This window comes from Taeniopygia guttata, chromosome 7 (genome assembly GCF_048771995.1).
Source record: "Taeniopygia guttata chromosome 7, bTaeGut7.mat, whole genome shotgun sequence".
Classification (NCBI taxonomy): Eukaryota; Metazoa; Chordata; class Aves; order Passeriformes; family Estrildidae; genus Taeniopygia; species Taeniopygia guttata.
This window is the reverse complement of record NC_133032.1, coordinates 38821714-38836824: the sequence shown is the minus strand read 5'-3', so window position 1 is coordinate 38836824 and position 15111 is coordinate 38821714.

Genomic DNA, 15111 nt, shown 5'->3' with positions numbered 1-15111 from the left:
TGCTGCCCTTGCAGGGCTCTCAGTTTGATGGAAGAAGGAGATGTTTCACTCCTCTGGAGATGCTGAAGTCCCTTTGGAATTCCCTGATGCTGCCAGAGTGTTCTGGGCTCCACAACCCCCCAGCCCTCTGAGCTTCCAGCCCTACACCACCTCTGCCCTTTCCCAGCCTCCCAGCTGGTTTGGGTGCTGCTTTCCAGGATGTTCCCGTGTCCAGAGGGCACTGAGGACTCGGGGGTCGGTGCCACGCTGCCCATCGGGCACCCAGGGTCCAGCTGCCCCTCAGAGTGCCCAAGTGCGTGGAGCTGCTCCGTGGTGGCTCTCCTCTCCCTGCTGATACCGCTTGCATCGAAGTGTTTTCCCACCCAAAAGGGGAATGTTTCCAAGTAGACTTCTCACAGGTTTTGAATTCCCTTTAATTTAGGAAAACACTCATAAATAGCAGAAGGTACATTCCGTGTGCACACAGCCACTTCCCGTGGCTTTGCTGGGTGTGAGGGGAACAGAAGGGATCGGTGGGAATTCCAATTGCCAACAACTGCTGGATCCCTGGGGAGCCGGGCAGGAGCTGGGGCTGCTGAGCTTTGGGGTGCTGAGCTTTGGGGCTGCTGAGCTTTGGGGCTGCTGAGCTTTGGGGTGCTGAGCTTTGGGGCTGCTGATCTTGGGGCTGCTGAGCTTTGGGGCTGCTGAGCTTTGGGGCTGTGAGGGTGAGGGGCTGTGGGGCTGAGGGGACAAGTGTCACAGTGGTGACAGCCTTGTGGGGCCCTGGATGCTCTGCCTTAATGGCAGAGCCCATTAAAGGATCACAACTAATTGAGCATCACTTTCCTGCATCAGGGCAGCCTCACGCCGTGGCAGCCAAGCCTTGCCCACGGCTCAGCCCTGCCCTGCTGCTTCCAGGAACGGCTGTGGCACTTCCAGGGGCGGGTGGCACGGCCATGCCAGGGTATGGCAGTGCCAGGGCCCCGTGTGTCACTCGCTGCCATGCCACCTTTGGCCTTCCCCTGTCCCTGGAGGTGTCCCAGCCCTGCTCCCCGGGTTTGGGGCTGCCCTGGCTCCCCAGCCCTCTGTGCTGGGAGGGATCAGCACCTCCAGACCCTTCAGCCTTCCACGGGGAGGATGAGAACTCACAGGATTCCTGGCAGGCAGCTCGTATGGAATGAGAGCAGATATTGTAAAGGGACCTTCTGAAACAGTCGGCTGGCAAATACCAGTGATAACTATTTTAATTCATCTCCTCTGACATGAATAGGAACTTTCTCTTACAACTGAATATAAATAGAAGTTGGACATAGCATTACTATATGAATAAATGAATTAATCAATCAATGACAAAAACACACTATGTAATCAAAAGATTTTTCATGTTAAGATTAATTTAGTGTAATACACACCTAAATATTACATAAGCCCCCTTGACATTGAATTATAGGGCTGGTGGTTGGAAGGGAGCGGGCTGTGCAGCGCGGGAAGGTGGCACAGGGCTGGGGAAGGGGTCCCACCTCGGCAGCCGTGGCACAGGAGCTGCTGCACCCCTCCCAGGGAACAATTCCCAGTTCCCAATCTCCCACCCATCCCTCCCTCTGGCAGTGGGAGCCATTCCCTGGCTCCTGTCCCTCCATCCCATGTCCCCAGTCCCTCTCCAGCTCTCCTGAAGCCCTCCAGGCCCTGCCAGGGGCTCTGAGCTCTGCCTGGATCCTTCCCTTCTCCAGGGGAACATTCCCGGGGCTCTGAGCTCTGCCTGGATCCTTCCCTTCTCCAGGGGAACATTCCCGGGGCTCTGAGCTCTGCCTGGATCCTTCCCTTCTCCAGGGGAACATTCCTGGGGCTCTGAGCTCTGCCTGGATCCTTCCCTTCTCCAGGGGAACATTCCCGGGGCTCTGAGCTCTGCCTGGATCCTTCCCTTCTCCAGGGGAACGTTCCCAGCTCTCCCAGCCTGGCTCCAGAGCAGAGCATCTCGGAGCATCTCAGTGGCCTTCTCTGGCCCAGCTGCCAGGGCCAGAGGCTGGGGATGTGCTGCTGCAGGCACACGAAGAGGGGCATTGGGGCATTCCTGCTCAGGGCTGGGGGCAGCTGGGGCTCTGCTCCTCCTGAGCTGGCCTGTGAGCCTTCGCCCGCACAGTTAATTAATCTAATGAGGCAACCTCTCCCGTTGTGGTCTGTGTTCTGTATGCTTCTCCCCAGCAAACGATCACACTTCCTAAGAATATAATCTTCATTCTTCGCTCGAAGTTCTGCCTGGAAGTGGAGGTGGAGAAATTCAGCCGTGCAAGGAAATGGTATTTCCTAGCGGGGAGCGTGACGGAACATACGGAGCTGCTCCCGGGGAGGCAGAGCCACATGGGCTCAGCCCTGCGGCCACCCACGGCCGGGCTGGGCACGGGCTGGGCACGGGCTGGGCACGGGCTGGGCACGGGCTGGGCACGGGCTGGGCACGGGCTGGGCACGGGCAGCACCGGCCTCGCCCCTCCGCGTCCTGCTCGGGGCCAGCACATCCCGACTGGGGCTCCCAGGGATGTGCTCCCGTGGGGATGTGCTCCCGTGGGGATGTTCCACATGGGGATGTGCTCCACATGGGGATGTGCTCCCCAGGGATGTGCTCCCCAGGGATGTGCTCCCGTGGGGCCGGATCCTTTGGGAGCAGCTCAGCAAAACCTCCCTGGCTGGGCAGGGCGCTGCCACAGGGACCAGCCGAGGTGCTCCTGCTGCTCCATGAGCCCATGGCCAGCAGGCATGGCCAGCACCACCGGGGTCCAGCTGGCCCTGCCTGAGCCCAGCCAGCCACGGACCGAGGGCTGCACTTCCCTGCCGGCTGTTCAAAGGGATTTCTGACCCACAGGGATCCCTGACCCACAGGGATTTCTGACCCACAGGGATCTCTGACCCACAGGGATCTCTGACCCACAGGGATCCCTAATCCTCACAGACCCCTGACCCACAGGGATCCCTGACCCACAGGGATCCCTGACCCACAGGGATCTCTGATCCTCACAGATCCCTGACCCACAGGGATCCCTGACACCCGTGTCCTGGGACACCCAGGCAGTTCCAGGACTGAGGAGCAGTGAAAGGTTCTTTGGGGTTTATTTGCTCAGTGCTGGCAAGATGACACCATCGGGGGAAGAACCTTTTGATTTTGCATTTATGCTGTCCATCGATTTCCTTTAGAGCAGTGACATGGGCTATTGCTAATACCTGTCCAGTTAATACTGAATGGCAGCTCCACTCTCACAGCTCAGAGCAGCTGTATAATAAACACCAGAAAACATTCCTCTGTACACACAAAGCTTTCTTTTCTCTTTCTTTATTTCTAACCCACATTTGCACAGATCTCAGCTGACAAAATGGAGGGATGGGGGCCGGATCTGCTGTCCCAGAGGCTCTTGCCAGGGAGCTTGAGTCAGACTTGCTCTGCTGGTGTTCCACAGACAGGGCCATCACACTGGGAAAGTTTTTTTTTTTCCCAACAAATTTCTCTACAGAATTATCTGCATCTGAAGGGGAAGGTAAGATCTCCACGTGCTCAAAAGCATCCTGCCAGCAAGAGCATCCCACAGGAAAAGGAAGTCGGTTGCAGCAGCGCTCCGGGGTCTGCGGCACTCAGATTTTGGAAAGGGGTGGTGCTGGCACAGCCAATGCCCCGCTGCGAGGTGCTGGCCAGCATGGGACAGGGGTGTGAGGAAGGTGATGGCTGGGGATGAAGGCAGGGCTGCACCCCCAGAGAGCTCTTGTCTGGGCTGAGCTGTGAGGTCAGTCTCACACAGCGCTTCCTTCAGTGAGATCCACGGCTCTGCAGGAAACAGAAACTTTCCTTCTCCTGGCTGACCCCCTTTGGATTAACACGAAATTCTCTGTTCTGTTTACAACCTGCTGCTGCTGAAGGCTTTGAACTTCTTGTGATGCGAGGAATTTTGGATGGAGACAGGTGGAGACGGGATGCGGGAAAGGAGCTGAAATGAAAACGTTTGATGAAGGGAGAGCAGGAATGCACAGTTAATGCCGTGGAAGGATGGAATAGAGCAGCCAGGAGGGGGAGGAAGTGTTCTTTACTAGGGGAAGGAGACGGAGGAGGACTCAGTGGCTGAGCCCAGCACAGTGGGAGCAGCAGGACCACCGGCGGGTCTGGGGCCGAGGGCTGCGCTGCTCCTGCTCAGGGCTCCGGTCAGATCAGGATCGATGTGGGCACCGATCAGCAGCTCCCCAGGGCCACACCGTGCCACTGCTCAATGAGCACGAGCCTCCCCTGGTCCCAGTCCTGCCTCTGGGATGCTGCTCGGCTGCTGCGGGGTTGTCACTGCTCAGCCCGGCTCTGGGGTGACACGTCAAGGGACAGGTCCCACTGCAGCAGCCCAGACCTCCAAGTACGGTCCTGGGACCGGAGGGACCCTCAGAGACCTGCACAGCCTCAGAATCAGAGAATTTGCTGAGCTGAAAGGGACCCATAAGATCATTGATCCAACTCGTGGTCCCGGGCAGGACAGCCCAGTGGTCCCACGCTGTGCCTCAGAGCATTGTCCAAACATTCCTGGAGCTCTGGCAGCCTCGGGGCCGTGCCCATTCCCTGGGGAGCCTGGCCAGTGCCAGCACCTCTGGGGGAAGAACCTTTCCTGATCTCCACCCTAAACCTTCCTGACTCAGGTGCAGCCTGTCCCCAGTCATGGGGGTGAAGGGATGGGTACCTGCCCCTCCCCTGCCCCTGGGAGGAATCCCGAACGGTTTGGGTTCCACCCCTGCCATGGGCAGGGACACCTTTCGCTACCCCGGGTTATTGCCAGAGCAGCCCTGGTGCATTCCAGCCGTCCCTCGGGTGCATGTGGCGGGCACAGGGCACGGGGATTGCTGCTCTGGTGGCATTGCAAAGGGAAGCAGAGCCTCTGTCCTTGTCCCTGTCCCTCCCCGTGCTGGCTGCAGGCACAGGGCAGGGCACGGGAAATGCCGGGCTCCACTTTGCACCTGCAGGAGGAACCAGCCTCGCTCCTTTGCAAATCTAGCCCATAATGAGAAACATATGTCAGAGAACATGGTTTTCCACAAACCCAGCATTTGCTGCACAGTTTATGGTTAGGTCTGAATGCAGTCACAGCTGCCATGGGAATTACGGGTTCCTTGATTTTCATAATTAAAAAGAGAGAGAAGGAAAGAGAGGGAAAGGAAGCGGGAGCCCAGAGCGGGGTTCTGTGGGCACTGCCCACCTGGCACAGTGGGAAGGAGAAATCCTCCCACTGGAAATTCACTGAGATATTCCTTGTACTGGCAGGGTGTGCAGGAAACACCGTCTGCCTGGTTCAGTGGTTAATTAAATAAAAGATATTCCAAATAAAAAAAATAGATTCTGGGTTGGGGCTCTTGGGAAATCATTACTGACTCGTGACCTCTCTTAACCTGGATAAGGTTCAGGCAGGAGATGTCAAGGCGTGAAGCACGGCAAATACCCGTGAGCATGTACAATTACAGGTTTATTAAAGGGAAACAAGGGCCGCACGATAAATGGAAAAATCTCCCACGGACACAGCGACTCCAGAGCGCTTTGGGAAGGGGCTGTGCCCCGCCGAGCTCCGGCCGAGCTGCCCCGCTGGCACCAGGGCATGGGAGCACCAGGGATGCGCTACCTGGGCACGGCAGAGCCGCCCGCCACTCCCACAGCGTTCCCACAATTACAGCTCCGCCTAATTAATAACGTCTCCATGAAGGGCATTTCCCTTGCATTGGGAAACAAGCGCAATCACAGTGCCTGTATATCAACCGAATACAAGTCACCTGGGGAATAAAGCAGAGATGTAATTGAGGAGCCGCTATTTATCACCCTGCCCAGGATCACCGCGCGCGGGCTGGCACTGACACACTCGCGCTGCTCTCCAGAACTTGCCTGGCTGCCATCAGATTCATCTTTCTTAAAGGAAATAAAACACCCAACTACTTTCCAAAGACTCTTTGACTTTCAATCACGAGCACGTTGCTTATTAGCGAGATGAATTTATAGGTAAAGTGCTCAGCTTTTACAATCACCCTTTTACAGGCAGATGCCATCAGGTTTGCATAAGTGGTGACATTAACCGTCAGCTTCCAGTAGAAATCCAGGCGCAGAAATGTAAATAGCCGCTGGATTTTAATACGTAATTAGCAATGCCAAGCCTCGGTGGCAATGTTTAATTAGCCAAACTGGGCCTGTTTCCCCACACCCATCCCGGAGCGGAGCCCTCTGATCCGTGTGCCGCCGGCGGAGCTCCGGCATGGCCGGGCTGCGCAGATTTGTGCAACTGGATAAAGAACCCGAGAGTCCAATCCCAAATCCCGTCCTTTGCGGGGATTAGCCTGTTCTGCCAACCACTGAGGGAGGAAGTTCAGCTATTCCTCTGCTCTTCCTCTGCTCTTCCCAGCTGCATCCTGAGGGAAACCAGGCAGCATCTCTGCAGCTTGTGCAGCCGCCAGCCGGCTCTGGCAGCTCTCCACGGCAGGTACGTGGTGCTGCTGCTGCACTGCTGCTGCACTGCTGCTGCTCTGCTGCACTGCTGCTCGGGCACACAGCCCCAAGCTGCACACCTGGCTGCCCGCAGCCCGATTGCAGGGACATTGCCAAGTGCATTTTCCCCCCTTCAGGTAGATGTCCACCTGCCCTCCCCTCCTCTGGCCACATGTCTTAGAGTTTTATGAGATCTCCAGGGTCCCTTCCCAAGGCTGCTGAGAGAGGAAGGAGAGGGGAGGAAAGCAAAGAATTAGACAAATAAAGGGGAAAGGGGAGAAATGTTAGTTGATTTATGTGGAGCATCCTTGGGAGGAGCTCCCCTCAGCTCTGGTAGTGAGAACGGTTGGTGCTGCAGGATCAGTTTTTGGGTGGCTAAAGGAGTTTTTCCTTGGATCCTTGCACCACTGCAGGCTGTAGGGATGACTGTGGGTTTTATGTGTTCCCGTTTGTACTTCTGCCCCTGGCATGCTCTGTCCAGGCCGGAGCAGGATCAGGTCTGGGGTACACCAGGGCATTTCAGCCTTTCTGCTGTGCCTGTTTTTCCCGTGGCAGACCCGTCTGGCACCACCCTGCAGGCTGGTGCTGCTCTTCCCAGACCTCCAGGAGCTGAGCGTGGTCCTGCGGTGTCCTGCAGCAGAAAAAGTGGGAGAGAGGGAGAGATGTGCTGGGAACCCCTGCAGCCAGCACTGCTGTCAGAGCTGTGTCCCCTGACCCTCTGGAGCTGGGCCCCTCTCACCCACCAGGCTGGGCTGGGGGCTCCCGTGGGGTGGATGGGGAAGAGAGGGACTGAGAGTCAGTCTAAGAGGTGCCTTCGCACCAGTGCCCCCAGTAACCCCCCAGAAGGGAGTGGGAATGCTGCTGCTGCTGTCTGGGACTCCATTTACCACTGAGGACTTCCATTTGCTGATGAGATGGGTGAGAAAGGCATTAGGAGCACATCAGGGAGAGCGGGGAGCTGGACACACAGCCCCGGCAGGAGGGTTTGGGACGAGGGGTGTCTGCTCTCAGCCTGGGCAGGCAGCAGAACAAATAACCCCGGCAGGAGGGTTTGGGACAAGGGGTGTCTGCTCTCACCCTGGGCAGGCAGCAGAGCAAATAACCCAGCAGGAGGAGAAGTTGGGCAGTGCCAGCAGAGCAGAGCAGAGCGGTGCTGTCTCTGCTGCAGCCTGCCGAGGGCTCTGCCGTGTCCTGCCCGTGGCTGCTGCCTGGAACCGATCCTGGCACTGCCAGCTGAGCAGCCCTGGGCGCCCACTTCTGCTGAAAACACCCGAGCAGGGGCTGGATATCGGCTGTGCAAACACAGACAAAACTCTCTGGCATGGGAAACCCTTCTAAAAGCTTCCCCCCATCCCGAACCGGCGGTGGGAGGTGTTCATTGTGCCACACACATTAATTCAGCTGGCACATTACAATGTTAAACTAAATGACATTATTACAAAGCTGTGCTAAGAAGTGTTGACAGGTCCATATGGTAATTTTACAATGTATAATGAACACACAGACTCCTTTCTTGCAGAAATTTATAGTTCAAATCTATACCCAGGATATCCAGTTTTATTTCCAGAAACTTAAATTGACTTATTACGATGTAGTGAATGTATAAATTAGTTCCAGTAGTTAAACTGAAGCATTTCCCTACAGACTCAATTAGATTCATTAATCTACTGTGTAGACCTGTAAACGGTCCATTGTTCTTTTCCCCCCAAAATGTCAAAAACTATTTCTCTAACTATAAAATATTTCCTGCAAAAACTGTTTTAAATGGTAAGAATTATTTAAGATTAGGAACCCAGATCCACAAATTATTTCAGCGCCCTTGTTCTTCTTCAAAAGAAAAATAGAGTTCAGCCCTTGCTAGATAATTTAGTGGGATGGAGGCTGAATTCACTCTCGTATTAAGCTTAAGAGCTACCGGCACAAGCCAGATCACTTCCACCCTCACTCCAGGGAATACATCATCGGGAATGGAGATCCTGTGTGCTTCTGGAACTGACAACACCTTGGTCCAAATGTTTGTGCACAAGAGATGCTGCTGAGGGCCGACTGCATTTGCATCCACAGGGACCCATGCCCTCAGAGACCAGTGCTGGGAATGTGCCAGTGACACCAGAACCTTCCACATTCCACAGGGACCTGGCCAGTGCTGGGGCTGTGTAAAAGTCCCTCTGTTTGTGGAGCAGAACGTCTCTGTGCAGGTCAAGGGGATGGTGCTGAAAGCAGCACTGCCTTGGCACAGATCTGCGTTATTCACACCTGTGGGCACAGCTCCTGCTCCACGGTTCCCTCCTTTCAGTTCTGCTGGAAAGCAGCGCTGATTGTAGTCTGCTCTGGGGAAGGGACACGGAACCAAGACCCAAGAGACCAGCAGTGCCCTTTCACTGGTGAGGCCTCCCAGAGCTGCTCAGGCTCTGTAGCGACAGTGGCAGGGCACCATTCCCAAAGAGGTGCCAGGGCAGGCCCGGGTCCTGACACTCGAGCTGGTGAGCTGGGAGGGCTGGAGGGCTGGGGAAGTGCTGGAGCAGCCACCCCAGTGTGCCTGGCACCACATTCCTGAGGAGCAGCCACCCCAGCGTGCATGGCACCACATTCCCGAGCACACACGGGCTCCAGCCTGTGCTGGAGCAGGCAACTTGGGCACTGTGTTTTTTCTTCAAAAATCACAGCACAACCTCAATTGTTTTCACACAATCTCAGTAGCTCCCCTTCCAGGACAGATTTCCACCTGGCCTTGCTGTGCCCCCAGCTCAGCCCTCCTCTTCACCACCGGAGGAAACCTGTGCCAGTCTGTGTGGAGCTGCTGGATGGGGACAGGACCTTCCCTGGGCTCTGGAGACTCCCCGCTCTGGGGCTGTGGGGCCATGTGGGGCTGCTGGGGGCCCAGTGCCCGGCGGGGTGGCGGGGCACGGGTGTCCCTGGAGTCGGGATTTCCAGCTCGGCGCTGCCAGCAGAGAATGCCCGCTGGGTGTGGCACAGGGACAGCTGGGGCTCACTCGGGGAGGGTGCCATGCAGAGAGCAGGGCTCTGCAGGGTTCCTGGTCCCTCTGCTGTCTCCAGCACTCCTGCTTCCTGGTCCCAGGCAGATCTCCCAGGACACAGCTCCTGCACCCCTCCAGCTCTCGCAAGCTTTGGGGATTGCAGGACCTTGTTTCCAAACTCTCTGTTTACTAGGATCTGGGTGGCCTGTTAATTACCCCAGGACTCATTATCCCTGGGGTCCCAGCTCTGGTCAGCACAGCTGAGTTCGCTGGTGTGTTCTGGTGGGACTGGGACCCTGCCCAGCCCCGGCGCCCGGCCCTGCTCTGCTTTGTTGGCACCAAAGCAGCTGCTGGTGCTGGGCACCCGAGGCTCTGCCAGCACACAGAGCAGGGCAGCCTGGGTCCCCAGCCCCCAGCGTGGCTGGGAATGGCCAGTGTGGTGAAAAGGGTGCCACCGGGGCACACAGAATGCCTCTTCCTCTCCAACTAAAGCTGTTTCTCACTGGAAAGAGCTGGAGCTGCTGCTCTGAGTCACTCCTGGCATTCCTGGTGCTGAAAGAAAGTGGGCATTGATGGAGAGCAGCCCGGCTGTTCAGGGGGTCCTCCTGACGGGCACAATGGGAGGATTGTGGAGGAAGAATTTCAAGCAAATAATCTGGAAAATATTTCAGAGAAATGGGGGCACTGCAGCAGAGTTTTTGTTTGTTTTTGAGCAGGGGCAGCTGCTGGCAGGGCCTGTGCTGCCTGGATCTGCTTGGCTCTGGGGCGCAGGAGGCACAGGCACAGCCCGGCCGGGGCAGCTGCCAGGGGTGAGGGGTGCAAGGCCAGGGGCTGTTCTCCACCTGCGTGCTTGCAGACCGTGGTGACAGGCTCCAGGCTCATTGACTCAGAGAATCCCAGGCTGATTTCCGTCAGAAGGGCCCTCAAATCTCATGTGCACCCTCTGCCATGGGCTGGGACGCTGTCTGTTAGACCAGGCTGCTCCGAGCCTGGCCAGCCTGGCCTTGCACGCTGCCGGGACTGGGACACCCACAGCTCAGCCCTATTCCATCGAAAGGAGTCCCGGTGAGCAGTGTCCGCCCTGGACCCGCTGCGGAGGAGCCTGGAGCCCCTCGGGTCAGAGCCCCGAACTTCGGCCACGCTCCTGCTGTGTGCAAGTCGGCCGAGCTGGCCCGGCCCCGGCGTCAGAGACAGGACTTTGTCACTGTCACCTTTATGTCAGCAAACAGATCAAACGCTCCTAATATCTCCCCTCATGGCGTTCTGTAGGCGGCGATCACACCGCGATAGGATATCGGATACAGCTGTAAACCTTGAAGGAATAAGGGCCGCCTAAGAGAATAGCTTTTCCTCGCTTAACCACGTTACAGCAGCGAGTGTAAATCACTTGTCAGTCGATGGCAAACGTACCGGTGTTATAATCGGAGGAGAAAAGGAATAAAGTGCAGATAATCTTTTTCGCCGTTTTGCTGGCAGCGGCGGCGGCGGGAGACTGACAGCCCTTCGCTTGAGTGGCAGGTGTCCTTTGAAGCGCCTGTGAATCACTATCTGTGCAGACTGTTGAAATGCATATTTCCATCCTTATCGTGAAGGAATGGATGGGCAAGATAGGTGCTGTTAACATTGCAAATAGCTCCGGAATTATTCATTGTCAGCTCCGGGCAAAGAATAGGGGGAAAGTTTTATTATTCACCGCGCACAATAGCCGGATGCTTAATGATTCCCACTACCTTGGCAGGATTGTCTGCCGACTTCAGGCGCTTGCGGTGGGTGACACGGGTCTGGCCAAGTGTTAGAGCAAGATCATACAGCCCGGGCCCATTTTAATTTCTAATACATTAATCTTTCCCTCGCAGATGCACAATGAATATTCCGCAGCCCCTTGTTTGTCAGGAGCCGTCTGCCTTTCATCTATTCAGGTGGGTCCATTGACTCTGAAAGCGCGCTCAAAGGCCTGATCAGTCAATGACAAGGGCGGCACAAAGCGGGGCGCCCCGCGGCTCCCCGGGGAGGCGGCGGCGGGGCCGGGGCCGGCCCTTATCGCGGCCCCGCAGCGCCGGCGGGAGCCGGGACGGGCCGGGCCGGGGCCGGGATGGGCCTGGAGCCGGGACGGGCCTGGAGCCGGGACGGGACGGGAGCCGGGACGGGCCGGGACGGGGCGGGAGCCGGGATGGGGCCGGGCCTGGAGCCGGGACGGGACGGGGACGGGGCCGGGAGGGGGCCGGGACGGAGCCGGGCCTGGAGCCGGGACGGGAGCTGGGACGGGGCCGGGCCTGGAGCCGGGACGGGCCGGGAGCCGGGACGGGCCGGGCCGGGAGCGGCGCCTCCCTGCGAGCCAGCCGCGCAGCACGGCCTTCGCGTCTCATTGCAGTCCTTTGTCTCGGGCCGCTAATTGCGATTGTTTTCAGTTCGTTATCCCGGCGCGCACATTGTCGCTGGCGGGATCCGCGCTCTTGTCAGCGCTGTCCTCACTTTTGCAGGTAGTGACCCTTGAGTTGTTACACGAGCCGCGCCGCGCCCAACAGCGCACTCTGATCTCCGCAGCCAGCCTTGCCTCCCTCATTCATTAAGCCGCAGCCCCACGGCGGCAGCGGGGACGGGCCCACGGAAGCAGCCGGGACGGGCACGGTGGGTCCGGGACCCCCGGGAGCAGCTGAGGGACCCCCGATGTCACAGCTGTCACGCCCCGATGTCACAGCTGTCACACCCCCGTGTCACAGCTGGCATCCCTGTGTCCATCCCGGCACAAAGCTCGACCCTGGGCTCTCAGGGGAGGTTTAGCTTGGATATCAGGAAAATTCCTTCAAGAAAAAGTTTGTCCAGCCCTGGCACAGCTGCCCAGGGCAGGGCTGGAGTTCTCAGGCTTGGAGGGATGTCAAAGCTGTGTGGATGTGGCACTTGGGGACATGGGGCAGTGGTGGCCTCGGCACTGCTGGGGAATAGCTGGACTCTATGCAGTGAGAGGGATTTTCCAACCTCAACGATTCCGTGTTTCGATGGTCTCCTGCCAAGGCACCATCGCCCCTGGTCCCTCCTGCCCTGGATGAGCCCTGGAGACCCCCAAGTGAGGCAGGTCCGCGGGGAGCAGAGGGGACATCAACAACTCATTGGGCAGGGAATGCTCCCCCAGCTCCCTCAGGGATCCCCACCTTTGTCACAACACCGCCCATCCAAAAGTGACCCCAGTGCCTCTGGCTTTATAATCCCTGATTGTAGAACCCGCTGGGCACCCACAGGGGCCATGTTCTGCCACCCAGAGGGCTGCAGGAGGGGAACTGCACTTGTGCCAGCCAAAAATGACTCCACTGCTGCTGGGACTCCTGCCGTCTCCTCTCTCTTATTACAGGGGGACTGCCACACCTTCAGCATCCTCCTGATTCTCTTTTGTGCATGTTCAGGCCACAGGTAACCTGTGGGGTGGCGAAGGTTAAATCTGGTTAGGTCTGGCCATGGAGAGGGGCCCGGGCCCCCATGTGCAGATCCCTGGATCCCAGAGCAGCCCCAGCCTGGGATGAAACACTCCGGCTCTCCCGGAGCCCAACCCCATGTTGGGGGATGCTCTGACCCCAAACACTGCAGGGCTGTGTTCCTGTCCCCCTGTGACCCCAAACCTTGCAGGGCTGTTCTCCTGCCCCTCTCTGACCCCAAACCCTGCAGGGCTGTGCTCCTGCCCCTCTCTGACCCCAAACCCTGCAGGGCTGTGCTCCTGCCCCTCTCTGACCCCAAACCCTGCAGGGCTGTGCTCCTGTGTCTCTCTGACCCCATACCCTGCAGGGCTGTGCTCCTTTCCCCCTGACCCCACACCCTGCAGGGCTGTGCTCCTGCCCCTGTGACCCCACACCCTGCAGGGCTGTGCTCCTGTCCCCCTGTGACCCCAAACCCTGCAGGGCTGTGCTCCTGTCCCTGTGACCCCACACCCTGCAGGGCTGTGCTCCTGCCCCTGTGACCCCACACCCTGCAGGGCTGTGCTCCTGTCCCTCTGACCCCAAACCCTGCAGGGCTGTGCTCCTGTCCCCCTCTGACCCCAAACCCTGCAGGGCTGTTCTCCTGTCCCCTGTGATCCCAAACCCTGCAGGGCTGTGCTCCTGCCCCTCTGACCCCAAACCCTGCAGGGCTGTGCTCCTGCCCCTGTGACCCCAAACCCTGCAGGGCTGTGTTCCTGTCCCCCTGTGACCCCACACCCTGCAGGGCTGTGCTCCTGTCCCTGTGACCCCAAACCCTGCAGGGCTGTGCTCCTGTCCCCCTGTGACCCCAAACCCTGCAGGACCCCAGCCCCCCTGTGACCCCAAACCCTGCAGGACCCCAGCCCCGTTGTGCTGGGCTGGGTGGGCACCAGCACTGGGTTTGAAGCAGCCCCGGCTCTGAGCAGCAGCTCCTGCCCTGTGCTCTCAATAAAAGCTCATTAAGGAAAGATTATGAACATATAACAATACATTTTAAGTGCGCTGCAATGATCCATAAAATTGGTGTGGCTAATTAGCAGATCAAATCTCCATGAGAACTGGATCACTTTAATATCCTTGGGTAGTTTAATTCTGTAGGTATTTTACTATCCACACATGTTTAGTAAAATTAAATAACAGTATAAATGTTCAGTGGGATTAAAACAACAGTAAAATGAAACCAAACAAAATGAATTTATTTTGTTAATAGAATAACAGAGAATCCCAGTGTTGATATAACATTACACAAAATCTAGAGCAAACACAGCCTGAATCCCAGTCTCATTTCACATGTAATTAACCTTTCTCAATCAAGCTAAGCAGACCTGATACCTCCTCCACAGCGTCTGTGCACCCACGGCTCTGCCTGTGCCGGGCTGAGAGGCAGGAGGCGGCTGAGGGCGGATTTTCCCAGTGCTGGTGGGCACTGCTCCCAGTCCGTCCCGAGCTGGCAGCGTGGGATGGGCACTGCACCCTCCTCTGTCCCTGCAAACCCCTGAGCCCCGGAAAGCAGCTGGCAGGGGCCAGGCCAGGACAGACGGGAACTTCTGAGCACTTCAGGTCCCCCAGGGGTTACACTTTGCTGGGGGAATACAGGCTTTCCCCTTTCTCTGGAAAAAGAGAGCATCCAAAAGATGCTCCTGCAGGCAGTGTGAATCTCCACTTTGGTGCAGCTCATAGAAGAATTAAGGTTGGAAAAGACCCTCAAGATCATCAAGTCCAACCTTTAATTCCTTATAAAAAAGTCTGCCTGGACTGAGGAATCAAAAAGAACTAGGGCAGTTATATATATACATATATATATATATATATATATATATATAATTTTAATTTGATTAAATTAAAAGACCCTGAAAAAATATAAAAAACAATGAAAATTTTGAAACCACCTTGGCTTTCCTCACATACAAGAGTGCTAAAAAAAAAAAAAAAAAACAAACCAAAAAAAACCCCATTGCAGAATCACAGCTTATTTAGGAAATAAGTGGTATATCCCTAAAAATCATTGAGTCCAACCATTGACCCAGAACAGCCAAGTTTGCTTTCATTTTGTTTTCAAGGGTCTCTACCTCTCAACTTAGCAATTAAATTAGCAATTAAGTCTAAAAAGAGAATGAATCCTGAAACGGGCCATCATGATTTTTAATGTCAACAGCGACTGGAAGGGATGGCATCCACGGGAAGGGATGGCATCCACGGGAAGGGATGGCATCCACGGGAAGGGATGGCATCC